The following is a 13,036-nucleotide window of genomic DNA, read 5'->3' on the forward strand; positions in this document are numbered from 1 at the left end:
CTGTGGGTAAGAAGATGATATAAAAGAAGGGGCAAGTATGTACACTTGCCCACTGTGGGTAAGAAGATGAGAAGGAAGCTAACTTCTCATCTTCCCACAGTGGCCACCATATCAGGAAACCTTCCGGGGATACCTGGAAGTCACATGAAGGGGTAGGAACTGGGCCTGGAGCATGCGGCGTGTGGAGCGTGTGTGCATGTGGGAAGTGTGGTGGGTGGAAGTGGGTCCGGATGCAGGACCAGGTCCGGGCTAGTCAGGGTGTGTGCCCTGACAAGTTTGCACCAAAATTTTGACATGAATTTCAAGTCTCGATCTGATATGATTGAGTGTGGTAGACCATGAAGTCTTACAACTTTGCAAAGGAATACAAACACTAGTTCTAATGTGTTTGTTGTTGTTTTTATTGGAATCAGGTGGACATTGGACATCAACCTGCAGATAATTACCCAGAGGTAATCATATCCCAAGCTTGTTGGGAACGGACCTGTGAAGTCCATGGCTATTGACAACCACGGTGTTTCCGGGGTCAGGAGTGGGTAAAGCAGTCCGGGATTTCTCCTGGTGCTTTTCTTTGTTGTCTGACAAGTTCCACAAGACCTGCAGAACTTGTGGGTGTCCTTCCTCATTGAAAGGTTATCTTACTAGTTTGGGGACGGTAACGTTCTGTTCCCCCGTTCGCCTCAGGCCTCAGTAGTCCGTCTAAGTATACACTTGATTTGGCTGTATATTGACAGGGTAGAAGTAAAGGCTAATCCGCCTTTTACAGCTACCCCGAGGGTTTATATACAATCTTATACATTCTCGGCACAAATAAATAGAGAAGCTTCCGCGATGCTAAATTAGCGTCGCAACATAATTATTACACAACACAACATCAACTGATGTTGTGGGCGGAATATAGACATGGGCTGGGGCCTCACACTCATCAACTTCCACCAGAAGTATCAATGGAGGGTTTCCACCTTGGATCCTAGGTGTCCAAGTGTTTTGTGGACGTTTTTGAGGATTATTCCTCAAATGGACTTCCTTTTGTAGTTCCCTTTCAGGACTACTATTTTCCGGGTTTCTCTAGGATTTCCTGGTGGATCTGGCTTTGCATGTATCCAGATTTTATTACCTCAATGAGGTCTTTTCCTTCGAATTGTTTTCGAAGGTTCTCTTCTGGAATTATGATTTCTTCCAGGTTTTGGGTGCTCCCCCCTAGAGTTTCCTCTAGGTTGTCGCTCCCCCCTAGAGCTTCCTCTAGGGTATTCCCCACACATATTGCTGCGAGTCTCTTTTTCTCTGAGTTTTTACTCAGAGTACTGCTTAGCAGCAGTTCTTTATATTCCTTGACTCTGTTGGGGATGATGTCTTCTGCATTTTTATCCAGATGGATATCCACTGACACATAGTCGTCGAAATGCAGATCCTTGTCAGTTGACGAGTCGTAGTACCATGAAAGTGCATCTGCCACTTTGTTCTTGTGGCCTTCCACATATTTTATTTCGCAATTAAAACTTGCAAAGAAGGCTTTCCATCTCAGGTGTCTACCTGAGTTGTGGTTTTTTGCTTTGAAATACTCCAAAGCTTTGTGATCTGTGATTACTATGAATTCATGGCCTCCCATGAGATCATCTTGCCATCTCATGAGTGCCTCAAGGATGCCCAGTGCCTCGAGTTCATAGGTGAAGTACCTACATTGTGTGTTGGTAAACTTCTTGGACATGAATGCAGCTGGGCAGCAGGTCTGCCACTTTTGCCTTGTCCAATTAGTGTGCCCATGCCTGCTGGGCATGCGTCTGTTATGACCCAGATGTGGAGTTTACTCCTCTCTTCTTCTGAGAGGTTTTCTGGTGGATTCCACTGGATGGGCTTCAGAATTGGAGCCCTGCAGGCAAGACATTTAATCTCATCAAAGCATTTCTGGTGGAGTGGTGTCCACCTGAATGTCTGCTTGTTGGAGCAGATTGTTTGCAGTGGCCCTGTGTAGCCACTGACATTCAGCATGAATATCGACAGATATTCTACCATTCCCAGGAATTGTAGGACTCCTGTGTGGTCTACTGGCTCTCACCAGTTGCAGATTTTCTCCATTTTGTCTGCTTGAGCATGGATGCCTTGTTCATCCACACAGCTTCCTAGAATGTCTAGGATTGGAGCAAACAGCTGGAATTTCTTCTGGCTTATATAGAACTTTGCCCCCTTGAGGTGAGTAAACAACCACAATAATGCTTTATTGTGGTTCTCCACCAAGCTTGTGCTGGTGAAGATGTTGTCAAACCAGATGTGTAGGCGTCTGCCTACTTCTCCTCATAGTTCCCAGGTCAATTCATGCTGGAAAGTACAGGGAGCGTTGCAGTCTCCTTGCTGCATCATGTTGGAGTTGTACATCCTGTGGGGCATAGAGAACATCATCCTATGGACATCATCTGGATCCACACGTATTTGTTCATATGCATCCGACATATCAATCTTGGATCAGTATGTTGCTCTGGCAACTGATTCTTGGATCAGTTGCATGTCTGGCATTGGTGTGGCATCGAGAATCGTGTTCGAATTACAATTTCTCACATTGATTACCATGCACAAAGATCCATCTGCTTTGTGGATGCACAGTAGCGGGCATGCTCACTCACTGCTCACGAGATACCACCATCCTGCTTTCACATAGCGATCTATTTTGGTTGCTAGTGCTTCCTGCAGTGCTGCAGGACATCTCAGGGTGTTTTCCTGAAATTTCTTGTTTGGATCCTTTAACAGGATTTGATGGTTCACCTCCCTCAAGGGAGGCATTTCTAATGGTGCTGGTGCCATCATGATTTCGAATTTCTCTCTCCACCACTCCCTGAGTATTTCGAACTCAGGGTTGTTCATGGAGAGACCTTCCAGGTGTGTTGTGTCTGGAAGTTCTAGTCCTTCTGGACTAGGACTGGGTCAACCTTCAGGGTATTTTCTTCCAATTACCCTGAGGTGTGTTTTTGTCTCGCCTCCCTGTCAGGGGGGCTTCTTTTTTGGCTGTTCTCGAGCCCTTGCTCGAGTTTTCCACCTGTGTGATCTCGTCGCATGGTCTTCACTGACTCCAAGGGTGTCTATGTTACCCTTGTTCACCGTTCTCACTTTGTGAGACTGGAAGTCTAAACTTACCTGGTTTTTGTTTAACCAGGGGGCACCAAGTATGGCGTCATATCTGTCGATGTTAATTACATCAAAGTAGTGTTTTTCTGCATGGCCGTTGATCTCAATGTCCACATTTGTTCCAAACAAGATCTGTGATCTTGTTCCTTTCGTCCCCATTTGGAGGACAACTGGGTTCTCCAATTGGAGGATTGGGATGTGGACCACACAGATGAAGTCCAGTGATATTGCATCTGTTTCAGCTCCACTGTCAAATAGCACATAGGCTTTTATGCCTGCTATTTTTACATGAGCCATCAGCGTTCTCTTTGTTGAGAGTGGTCTGTTTGGGGGGTATTTTCCCGTGTCTTTTGAGATGCAAAATTTCACATCAAACAAGGGGGTCTGGGTTTCGATGGACTTTTGGTCCTTCTTCCCTTTCTCCTTGTGTTCCTTGGGTATTTTTGGTGTATTTCCCCAAGGCTTCAGTGACTTTCTTGTCTGCTGTGTTTTCTAACTCACATGCCACAGCCAGTTTGATTTTGTAATTTATGTCGTTGTGGTCAACAACTGACATTGGGCCCATCCTTATGGTCCCAACATTAACTTCCTCACCCTCTGAATCAGGCGAGTATTGAGGTCCCTCATATGGGTCCTCTACTTCGAAGCTTGATGCTCCAGAGTCACCAGAGTTGTTCTCTGGTTTTTTGTCTGATGAGTCTTCCAACTCTTCTTCTGATGCATTCACGATTTCCATGGTGGCTATGTGCCTTGGCTTTTCACCGCTCACCGCATGACGCTTTGGGCAATCTTTTGTTTGCCCTATTTTGCCACATTTGCCGCAAATTGGGACTGAGTTTTCCTCGAATTCTTTGAGGATATATCCTCTTTCCATCTGGGTTTGGGCTCTTCAGCCTTCTTTCCTGATGGGAGAGCTCTACCTCGGCCTGTGGTTGCCATGGTGGTTGTTCAGGTATAATATCCCGATTTGTAGGCTGAAGACATCTTCAGCCCATTGATTATCTTGTCTACACGAGATATTGCTTTTAACATCTCCTTGTTTGAGGAGAAGTCCACTCTGATTCTGTCATGAGCAATCATTTCCCTCTTCCATTCGAGGGGAATGTTGTTTAGAAACCTGGCATTGAAGAATGCCTGGTCTGGCGGCATCACCATCTGGGGACACTGCTTTAGACAGTTCTAAGTAGAACTGTTTTAGGCCTTTTTCCACTTCGTATTTAACGTTCTTTGTCATGTTTAACATGGTAGAGGCTTTGATGAAGGTTCTCATCAGTATGTTGATGTCAGGGCACACCCCGCCTGACCTGGCGCCGCACCCTGCACTGCCCTGCCCTACTCTGCTCCCCCCGCTATCACTCCTTGTTCCTGCTCTCCTTTTTTCTGCTTTCTCTCTATTTCTATTCCACGGTTGACTTCCCTTTTCTCTATGTATCATTACACACCTAATGCCACTCCCCTGATAGCTGCACCCACCATGCACATTCCCGCCTACAGAGCGGTACACCTCCGGGATCTCCCATGGAGACACCCAGAGAGGTCTGGCTGTGTGCAGAGATGACGTGGCTCCCCCCCATGTGATCCTAACCGCATGTATATAATAGCACCTGGGGTGGGAACAGAAGAAGCAGCCTTCTTCTCAACTTCCCACTTCAGACTAAGTGGTCAGGGATGCTCACCCTGTGACAGGATCGCCGCTATGCACAGCTGACACCTGTCCCATTGGGTCCCTCGCACCAGGACATTGCCGCTTTCGGAGCTGTCCCTGACAGTTGAGAACTTCAAGGAACATGCCCTCATCTCCTCTGAGGAGAGTTTCATCTCGGAGTCTTATTCCAAGGTTGAATGCAGGTCCCCCTAATCTGCAAATCAAGCAGTCCAGATGGACTTCATCGAATTGGGGACCTTTGCATCCTCGTGAGGCGAGGAATCCCAGTAGTTCTGTGAACCACTGCCAGAACAACTCCATGTTGTTCTCCCCTGACCATTTCTTGTCAGGGAAAGCCAGCCCATTCTTTAGAGCTTCTGGCTTCACTCCCTCTGGGTAGGTGTCAGAGACCGGATCGAGATGAAGGATTGTCTCTGTGGCAGAGGGCTTCAGCCTCAGTGACTCAAGCCAGGAGCGCTGTGCCAAGTTACATGTCCATGCCCTAATTTACTTACTGGCAACGAGAACTAAAAGGGGGTCAACTCTAGTCAATTTTATTACTGAGGTGTAACCTATGTACAAGTTGAGTATATATAGTTACAGCAAGGGTGGGCCTGTAAATGGTGGGGCCAAGTGGAGTGGAGCTAACAGAGTTAAACATTAGCCGATTGAATATTACTGACAAGTCGGGCTACGGGGTTAGCGGAATGGTAGGCAATAACCCAGAAATGGAAAGGAGGGATAGGCCCAAAGGTGGGCTTGCAGGGCAAGCAAGTGAATTGCCCAGCGGAGGTGGGGGTGCGCTAGTGGATGTCGGAGCTGTCCGGAAGCCTTCAGGGCTCCGTACTTAGGGAGGCATAGGTAATATATTGAAAAGAGGGGGTGGTGACCATCGAGGGAAGTGGAGGTGATTGTGGAATATGGGAGCTCCGAGGTTAGTGAAGAAGGAGCAGAGGTAGTCTGGAGGGACCAGAGGTAGTGAAGGACGATGGCCGTGGATGGATATGACAGTAGGGAGTGAGTATTTTCACTTTGGCCATTCTTATGGCCTTTTTGTACCATTTCTCCAGGTACTGTTAGAATGGGGCTGATACAGACGACTCCGGAGTGGAATCGGAGACTTAGCGTGGAGGGACCTTGGCCTCAGCGACTCAAGCGGAGCGCTGTGCCATTGCTGTTTGTCCATTTGGTCCTTAATTTCACAGTAGGTGAGCAGGAAGTCTCTAGGGGGCATTTCAGGTCGATTTCGGACTGAACCAAAACGAGTATGTACAAGCGCCAATATATATAATGGAGGGGGCAAAAGCACAAGGAAAACAAAGGGAAACCGAATCGGAATGAAGACGTCCGAACGGGAACAAAGGGTAGAAGAAGCGGAGCGGTACCGAAGGTCATAAGGAAGGACCTGTGATACGTCCGAAAGGAGGTAGGGAGGGCGAGGCCCAGAGGGGCAGGAGGATGAGGAGAAGTGGGGGTGATGACTAACTGGCTAGAATGGGAAGAAGCAGTAGTCCAAATAGGGATGAGGGGTAAATGCAAGAGATACATTACAAGCGGTGAAAGTGCCGAAGGCGATCTGCGAAGCTCAGGTGTTACAGGGATGGGGGAAATTCCCCATTCCTCGATCCGTTCTTATAGTGGGATGACGAGGGTCGTGTCTAGTCTGTACCATAATGGGATGTGTAATCGATGAGTGATCCCAGTCTTGCCTGGGAGCGGACGATCGAATTCCCATCGATCGCGGTTGGTGATGTAGTGAGCCATTAAGGGATTGATGATAGGTAGTCGGAGATACCAGGACAGACGGGTCAGCCACGGATACTTGGCGCTCCTCAATGGAGCGTACTGTGTGCGAGGTCGCGACTTGTGAGATGGATGAGATCTTCGTATAGTTGCTATCAGGTACTTGGCGTTCGCAGTGCGAACGTACTGGTAGTGGGTTGATATCATAGGCATGTAATGAGGATTGACTAATAGGGCCTTCGGTGACTTGGCGTTCCCAAAGGGAACGTACCGATGGCGGGGAAGTATGATGACCTGCGAAGGAAGTAACAGACGGTGGATGGGCAGCTACTTGGCATTCGCGTAGCGAACGTGCTGGCATCACGGGTAAGCGGGCCTCAGAGTATTCACGATCTCCATGATCGTGATGGGAAGTCGTGTGTTGAGTAGTGGGGGGAGAGCGTAGTGAGGAGGACCCATAGGGTACAGATTCCATAGGACGAAATACATGTCAAGAGTCTTCGACTCGCAACATCGAGTTCTCACGGCGAGGGCCGTTAGAGGACTCGATATAACCAGACATATAAGACATATTGAGAGCTTTACAATCACACAGGTTCAGTTGAGTCACAGGGAGGGTTGTTACAGAAGACGGTACACGAGACAGTTGTAGAGCAGTTGTTAGTTAGCGGGAACCGCCTTCGGCAGTTTCTGTACAAGACGTGTGACTATCTACAAATGGTAAGGTCGCAGGAAATCCTGCGAAACACAAACAACCTCGGCCAGCACCAAAACCCCAATGGGGAAAGCTTTGCACGAGGGGGGGAAAGGGGTAGAACGGGTAAGGAGGATAGGGTATCGGGATAGAGGACGGAAGGGAGAAAGAGGGGAGGAACGATAGAGAGGGGAAGTCTTTGACCATGTGATGGATATGGTCGTTGGAGACTCCGTATCTGTAACATTGGATGTATTAGATTGGATCCTATGGCTCACCATTGGGTCAGTAATGGGTACTTGAGGACGGGCCAGTTTGGCTGGTCCAGGGTGTGGACAAGAGTTGTCATCTACATGATGTGCCCTCTTGATGGGGGCATTCTGGGTACACGTTTCTGTGTGAGGGATTTTTCGAGGGCATGATGCAAGCGAGTGTATTGCCCAGCAGAGGTGGGAGTGCGCTAGCGGACGTCAGAGCTGTCCGGAAGCCTTTGGGGCTCTGTACTTAGGGAGGCATAGGTAATAAATTGAAAAGAGGGGGTGGTGACCATCGAGGGGTACCGAGGTGATTGCGGAATATGGGAGGTCTGAGGTTAGTGAAGAAGGAGTGGAGGTAGACCAGAGGGATCGGAGGGAGTGGAAGTCGATGGCTGGGGATGGATATGACACTTTGGCTCATTGCATCAAGAGAGTGCAAGGAGAATTTTGTTTAGTTTCTCATTTAGTCTTTCTTCCACCTTAATGATGTTGCAATCTAAATGAGTGATGTTATCGCTATTCCCAGAGATCTGGGTATTCATGTTACGGACATCGCCCCTCAAGTCAGCGATGTCTTCATCAACTTGGTCAACGCAATTTCGTAATACCTGCGCCATTTCAGATGCAAGGGAGTGGGTTGGGGATGGAGGATGCAACGCTCGCATTGGGACGTATGCCATGAGAGTCTCAGCTATGAGGGCTTCAGACGTTGTGACTTGGTCAACGTCCCTCATATAGGTTCGACATGTCTGAGACACATCACTGGGCCCTTGCAGGCCCAGATCACCACCATCACTTGAGGTGGTGTTGTCTTCTGCCCTACAGCCAGTGGAGGGGCTGGCCATGTTGGCAGGAGCGTTAGACGTGCTCCTGGTGTTGTATCTCCATGACATCAAGAGGATGTGTCAAGTTGTTCAACAAGTTCGTGTGAGAACTTGATCAAAGTCACGCATTGTCAGGGGCTGACAACATGTGCATTGCCAAATGGGGTTCCAGCACCGGTAATGCGGTGCCGAGAATGGAAAAGAAAATATAGTGTAAAAAAGTGAAAGGGGGCTTACTTGTTTTGGGGATGGTATGTTCCATTCCCCCATTCACCTTAGGCCTCAGAGAGTCTGTCTAAGTATACACTTTGATGGGCTGTATATTAATGGGGTAGAAGTAAAGGCTGATCTGCCTTTTACAGCTACCCCGAGGGTTTATATACAATCTAATGCATTCTCAGCACAAATAAATAAAGAAGCTTCCATGATGCTAAATTAGCATCATGACATAATTATCAGACAACACAACATCAATTGATGTTGTGGGTGGAATATAGACATGGGCTGGGGCCTCACATAGTCCTAGGGTCATTGGCATCGACCAGAGGCAGCAGAGAGAGATTGGGAGGGCTGGTGGAGGTCATAGGAGTCATGTAGGGATAGAGCAGAGGGAGGCAGAAGATCCAGGATATGACAGTGCCTGCTGAGCCGACACAATGCTTGCAACTTTTTTCCTGAAGGACAAGGTAAAAGATTGGGAAATTGTGAACGAGGTTGATAATGAGGTGGAGGGACAAGAAAAGGGGCCACTGTTAGAACCAGGTGGATTCGGACAACTCCGGAGTGGAATCGGAGACTTAGCATGGAAGGACCTCGGCCTCAGCGACTCAGGCGGAGCGCTGTGCCATTGCTGGTTGTCCTGGGGGTCCCTAATTTCGGATCTAGCAGAGGGAAAGTCTCTTGGGGGCATTTCAGGTTGATTTCGGACTGAGGTTACAAGTTACTATGTACATTGTATATAAGGAGGGGTCCGGAATCAAAAGGAGTGAGGGTAGGACGAAAGGAGACAAAGGGAGATGGAAAGAGGAACAACACCAAGGGTCAAGGGTTTGACTCAATGGTGTTTCTCAAAGGAGGAATGAAGGGCCAAGGCCCAAGGAGGAAGGAAGGAGGTTGGGAGTGGGGAATGGCTAGCTGACTGAATAGAAAGGAAGCAGCAGCCCAAATAGGAATGAGGGAGAATAGCAGAATTGAAATGGACAATGCAATAGTTGCAAGGTCTGGAGTAAGTCTGGAAAGTCCGAACTCGGAGGTTAAACTCCGGAATATTGGCAAACGTAATTAAATGGAATGAGCTAACCAATACAATGGGTATAAGCGGAGGTGGGGTCAAAGTCCGAGGTCGGAGCTAAGACCGGAGGTTCCGGAGGCGGAGATGCAAACGGGATTCCGGAGCAGAGGTCCGGAGTTGGGAGCATAGGTGTTGCATACTCGTCTGGAAGGTGTCGAGGTTGGGGTCGGACCTGGAATGTTCCGGAGTTGGACCGAAGGTGGTGTTGGAGCCGGAGGTGGGGTAACCTCTTGGGAGTCGGCAAGGAGAAGGTGACGGAAGGGAAGTAGGGCTCCGGAAGTCGGAGTTTGGAGTTCCAGGAGCCCGGAGTGGAGGTCAGGATTGTATGGATATGACACGTTGAGAAATCGCTTATTTTCTTATATTTTCATATTTTGCCATCATTTCAGTTATTGATTGATATTCTTTTATTGTTACTGTTACCCTTTTTTATTATTTCGCCTAATCAGGTACCCAGGTGCCATATGGCACCAATATTTGCCATCTATTCTTTCTAAAAATAATTATTAGATATAATCCTGTACATACATACCAGATTTTTGAAAAGAAGTTCTCCCCTCCCCCAATTTCTCTAAGGTGCTAGGACATGCTAGAGTGGGTGTGAGTGAGTGGAATTCCAACAGTAGGAATAAGGGGAGTGGTCTAGCTCACAATGAGTGAGTAGTGGACGCTGAGCCCAGACCTTGGGGAAATCCTGGAGAACCCACACCGGAGTTAAGGATCGAGCATAGCGAAGTCAAGGGAGAAAGTAGAGTTTAGGGAGAGTTGTCCCCCACAAGCTGTGTCGGCATAGAGAGCCGTGAGCCCTCTTTCAACACAATAGACATCCTGGAGGAGGGTTTGGAGGGGCTCAAGACTGTTTATATTATAACTGGGGGAGAACTATTTACTAGAGGGGTATGCACATACATATAGTGGAAACAATTGGATCTGAAGGTAAACAAAGGTTACCAAGGGGAAGGGGAAGTAAATAGAAAAGAATCCACAAGACAAATAAGGAATAGGCAAAAAGCCTGAATTACATCTGAGGTTTGTGGAGTGAGAGAATTAAAAGCCAACTGAATGGCAAGGTCTGGAAATGTCTATGAACAAGCAGGGAACTACAGAGAAAGGCATCCGGAAAGGTCTGGAACCCGGAAGTTGTAGTCCAAAAGATTGGGGTTGTAGAAAATATCAAATGATAAAACAATAAAGATTATCAAGACTGGAGGTAATATAGGAATGGGGATAGGCAAGTTGAGATTTATCAACAACAAGCAGGCACATCTCCTTCGAACAAGGGGTCTGAGGAGGTGGAGGTATGGTGGTGGAGGTCCAGAGGTGATGCAGACGTAGATGGGAGGCAGAGTGGGAGAGAGTCAAAGGAGGAGGTAGTCCTAGGGTCATTGGCATCGACCAGAGGCAGCAGAGAGAGAGATTGGGAGGGCTGGTGGAGGTCATAGGAGTCATATAGGGATAGGGCAGAGGGAGGTGGAAGATTTGGGATATGACAGTGAGAAACCTCCACAGAGGCCACATGTTGCCATGCACACAGAGGTTTGGGCACTAGTAATGGACCCTGAATTCGGAGGAAGAGATTGAAGGGAGTGTTAATGGTGGACTCGGGGCCCCAGGGGGCTCAAGTGAGTATGGACTCACTTCAGAGGATGATGGCAAGTAGTTTGTTGCATTGAATGCACTTTTCAATATAAAATGCACCATGGTAAAGATTCACACTTTACTCCATTTTTTATCACTTGATCTCCAACTTTTGATATTATTTGGAAAACTATCTAATGTACATTATCTCCAATAATCATGCCCATTGGTGTTGTTGTCGATGTGTGAGCACCGTGGGAACACAAGGTAAAATTGGGTGTGCATTGGCTGGGTTAGGACTGTAAGTGCTAAATGGAGGGAGGAACAAGTCTGTCTAAATTGACAAATGCAATCATCCCCCCCCCTCCACCAATGCTGACATGGTTACCATTTTCCACAATTTGACAGCTAGGCTTGAAGTAGTCAGGTAGCCAACAAACATGCAGCACAAGTTTTTCACGCTTGATGCAAAGAGCATTGTGATCAAGAAAGAGATGTGATGGTGAAGATTCATGGAAGGATGTTGAAATTGGGCTGGATACATTGCTTAACTTTGGAAAGCTGAAATGTTTTGTTGCGTTCCGACCTTGGATGCAGAGCATCAAGGTGTCAGCGGAAAATGACATTTGGTAGGGGTGAAAGCCCCGATTGAGCTGTTTCCGCAAAACACAGCTCCTGTCGGCAATGTCCCAGACACACACTCTGCCATCCTTGGAGGCCGAAACAAGATGGCATCCATCAGGTGAAAATTCCACAGAGGAGATGGTGTCAACATGACCTTTCATTGCTTTCGGCCCCTGAGGGGGTGCTTCCATTGTCACATCCCAGACACATAGAGTGCCATCCCCAGATGCCGAGGCCAGATGACAACCATCTGGCGAAAAATTCACGGACCAAACCAAACTAGTATGCCCTTTCAGCTCTCGAAGAGGTGCTCCTGTTGCCACGTCCCAGATGCGCATCGTGTGGTCATCTGAAGCCGATACTAAGTGACGCCCACTTGGTGAAAAATGCAGAGATCTGATACTACTAGTATGTCTGCTCAGTTTTCGAAGCAGGACTCCTGTTTCCACATTCCAGACATGTACAGCCCCACCCCACAAGCCTGAGGCCAGATAACACCCATCTGGTGAAAACTTCACAAAATAGGCACAGAAATCATGTTCCCCCAATGTCCGAACAAGTGCACCGGTCGATGCATCCCAGATACGCACGTTGGTATCATCTGAGGCTAGATAACGCCCATCTGGTGAAAAGGAAACGGACCGAACAATAGAATTATGACCGTTCAATTCCCGGAGGAGCTCCCCTGTTGCTGTATCCCAAACTCGCACAGTGTGGTCGTTCGAGGCCGAGGCAAGACGAAGGCCATCAGGGGAAAATGTCACAAAATTTACACTGTCAGTATGTCCGTTCATTTCTCGAAGGCTCGCTCCCGTTACCGCATCCCAGAACCGCACAGTACAATCATCCGATGCTGAGGCCAGATAAATGCCATCTGGTGAATATGCAACGGAATTGGCCTGACGAGTATGTCCCTTCATTTCCCGAAGAAGCGCTCTCGTCGCCGCATCCCAGATCCGCACAACGCCGTCCGCACAGGCTGAGACTAGATGACAGCCATCTGGAGAAAATACCACAGAGTGGGATTCACTTGGGCTGTGGATTATCCCTGCTTGGGGTGACCATGGTTGGCTGCTATCCGTTCCATGAGAAACAATACGGCATTCAACAGCCCACTTCGTCGGAAATGTTGCATCCAATGCACTACCTGATGGAATAAATGAAAGGCCACTTCCAAGTATAGATAAGGACGAGGCCGCTAATGCACTCCGGGATCGCTCGACTAGACAGAGCAGGTCCCGAATTACGTGACCTACACTATTG

Source organism: Cantharellus anzutake (assembly GCF_015039405.1).
Source record: "Cantharellus anzutake strain C23 chromosome Unknown EI90scaffold_83, whole genome shotgun sequence".
Taxonomy (NCBI): domain Eukaryota; kingdom Fungi; phylum Basidiomycota; class Agaricomycetes; order Cantharellales; family Hydnaceae; genus Cantharellus; species Cantharellus anzutake.